The sequence below is a fragment of the Balaenoptera musculus genome, chromosome 3, assembly GCF_009873245.2.
Source record: "Balaenoptera musculus isolate JJ_BM4_2016_0621 chromosome 3, mBalMus1.pri.v3, whole genome shotgun sequence".
Taxonomy (NCBI): Eukaryota; Metazoa; Chordata; class Mammalia; order Artiodactyla; family Balaenopteridae; genus Balaenoptera; species Balaenoptera musculus.
The window spans coordinates 84620887-84624035 of NC_045787.1; the positions used below are offsets into that span (position 1 = coordinate 84620887).

The 3149-nt window shown below is 33.2% G+C and overlaps 1 pseudogene; it reads right to left on the reverse strand.

The window, feature by feature from the left end:
- Positions 1 to 637: 637 nt before the first annotated feature.
- LOC118892507 lies at positions 638 to 1324 on the reverse strand (annotated as a pseudogene).
- Positions 1325 to 3149: the final 1825 nt, after the last annotated feature.

Consider the following 3149-nt stretch of genomic DNA (forward strand, 5'->3'; position numbering starts at 1 on the left):
CTCTCCTAACTCTCTTTATATGAAGTTTATGGCTTTAAAAAAATGTCCTCTTTAGTTTTCAGGAAAAAGTTTTTCCAGAATCAAGCTTATATACAAGATCATAAAAATATATATATATATATAATTTTCCATTGATTTTGTTTGTTGTTCTATTCTATATTTTTTTTCAGAGCAATATGCAATCATATCTTTTGTAACTATAGCAAAAATTTTAAGAGCTATAAAAGCACTTTGACTTACTAGATATATTTGTATTAATGAATTTCAATAGTTGTTATTTTGAAATATATAGGATGTTTATGCATTGTCCAAACATTTCTAACTGATTCTAAGGACTTCATACTATCTAAGCACTTTATATTGTATTTAAAATTAAAATAGCATATTTCTTTAAACTGTTACTTTTCATAATTCATTTAATTCAATATCTTTATTCTATTACCTTGTTGGATACATTGATTAGTGTTATGCAAAAATTCATATAAAATTAAATAAGAACTAAAATTAAGTTAAGACAGTTCTGATCTGTGTGAGAGGATTTACCATCATGTACCCTACTCCATATTGTGGTTATTTTTTCTGTTTCTTGAGCCTATCAAACTTAGACTCATTTTCATTTTAGAGAAAATACAGCTGCTCATCTGAGCCCTATCCCACCAAGTGCCCAGCCACTGTATTTTGTCTTCACCCAGTGGTACCTCTCCACTCTATGTACAGCAGCAGACCTATTACCCGTAGGGTTCTTATGCAACACATAATAAACATTTCCTAGGAGGCCCATATGGCCATCACCATATTCTTTTCCTAGGGGATTTGGAACCAAGACTGAATGATAAACACTCTTTGGATTGCTGACTTTAGGAATATCCGAGGTTATTTGTTACAACTTTCTTCACTGGAGGAAATGCCATGGGAGTAGTCCAACGCGGCTCTCTTAAAAGTGTAACTGATTTATTGGGAGAGTTCCCATTCCTCCCATCTGCCTTTAAAAGTAGCAATTACAAATGGATGGTTTTTCTCATCATACCTACAGCACACTTCGAAGTGAGCTACACATACGGTCGTCTCCTTTGCAAGTCCCAGGTGAGAAGAATCACTTCATCCTCAGCACAAACCCTTTATAGAAGGGCATTTTTATTCTAATTGTTTACCCTGATACACCTGAAACCTTACCTATCAAATGGCTCAAGTACCAGTGACTTAATTTGTTTCAAACAAGATAGTTATCAGCTGTTCTACAAAGTCTTCTATTTGCTGTTTACTCATTTTATGTTTTTTCGCTTAACCTTATGACAAAGAAAACTGTTGCAATTTCATCTATCATGATTCAAGAAAAATCTACGAGGATGTCAGCAAAAACTCTTTAACCCCAACAAAAAGTGGGCCAGAATTAGAAGACTAGATAGATTTGCCAACTCTCACCCAAACCTCTATAACATTTTTAAAAAATCACCATCCATTAGCCCTGAAATTTGAGATATCATTCAGTTTTAAATTCACCAACCCATTTCTAATAAGTTGTTTATGCACATGGTACAACATTCAAATTTGCAAAAATTTATTCTTGAAAGTAATTAACCCGCAGTTGTCTCCATCTGCCAAGATGTCTTTCTTTGAAGCTATAGCTATACAGTCTATGAAAGCAACACCCACACAAACACAGAGGCATAGGAAGTGATTATTCATTGATCTGTATTTCATTATTTCAAATTTTTTAAGTTAAATTGTCTTAAATCAACATTTTTGTGCACATATTTTCCATACATGTAAATACAACTTTAGAATAAGCTACCAGAAATGGGATTATAAAGACAAAAGGCATATTTGAAATTTTGGATAGTATTGTAAAATTGACTCAACTAAAGTCAACTTCACACACACACACACACCTTGTAAACCCATATATTGTGTGTGTATTTTGCCCTTTTGCTCTGATACGAAAAGTATGATGTATTGCATTAGTTTTCTACTGATGCTTTAACAAATTTCCAAAAACTGAGTGGCTTAAAAACAATGAAAAACAACTTACAGTTCTGTAGTTCAGCAGTCCAGCCTGGGTCTCATTGGGTTAAAAGAAGATCAGGGAGTCAGAAGAGTTACATTCCCTCTGGAGCCTCTAGAGCATAATCTGTTTCCTTGTCGTTTCCAGCTTTAAGATGATGCCCACAGTCTTTAACGCAGGGCCCCCTTCCTCCATCTTGAGTAACAACTGTTACATCTCTGCGTGCCTTTCTTCAACACTCACATCTTCCTTTGACTCACTCTCCTGCCTCTCTTTTCTACCTTTAAGTACTCTTGCAATTAAATTTGATCCATCTGGATAATCCTGGGTAATCTGCCCATCTTAAAGTCAGCTGAGTAGTAAGCTTAATTCTATCTGCAACCTTAATTCCCCTTTGCCATGAAACTGAATATATTCACAGATTCTGAAGATTAGAATATGGATATCTGTGAGGCAAGGGGCATTATTCTGCTTACTGCATAAATAGATTGAATTGCCATTTATCTTATTTTAAACTAGATTGATCACATTTTAAAGAAATATTTTGATTCTTGTTGCTTCTTTAATAAAAATTAGTGCCCCATGTATTTAATGTATTTTATTTTGAACGTTATGTAAATGTGGAAGTATAAGATTGTTCATCGAAGTAAAAATCCTTCAAGAGGCATATCTTTCATCTGATCTTAAAATGAGAAGTTTAAAAAAAATATTTTAATAAAAATGTCTTGAATATATTATTTATTCAAATATTAACTACAGAGAGTCATTTTGGTACATTTTCTTTCATGGTTATTGAATAAAACCCGTTTTGCCTAGTAATTTAGCTTTTCAAAGTTGTTTTAAGTCCGTAAGTTTAAGGGAAAAGAATTTTCTGCTATTGATCCCCTTAAGATTAGATAAAGGAACATTCAGCTTCAGCTGAACTGTATCAAATTCGGCTAATTTCCTCCATCCTGGTTTTCAATCGGCTGCAAGGATGGTTTGAGGAGGAGCTGAAAATAACAGCTATCCTCTCGTGAGCTTTAACATTTGCTTTTAAGTAGACTGAGAATAAATTCAAATGCAAAAGTGGAACATATTTTGAAAATAAAACATTAAGATTTACTGCTTGTATCTTCTATATTTTAATACTATATCAGAAGATTAA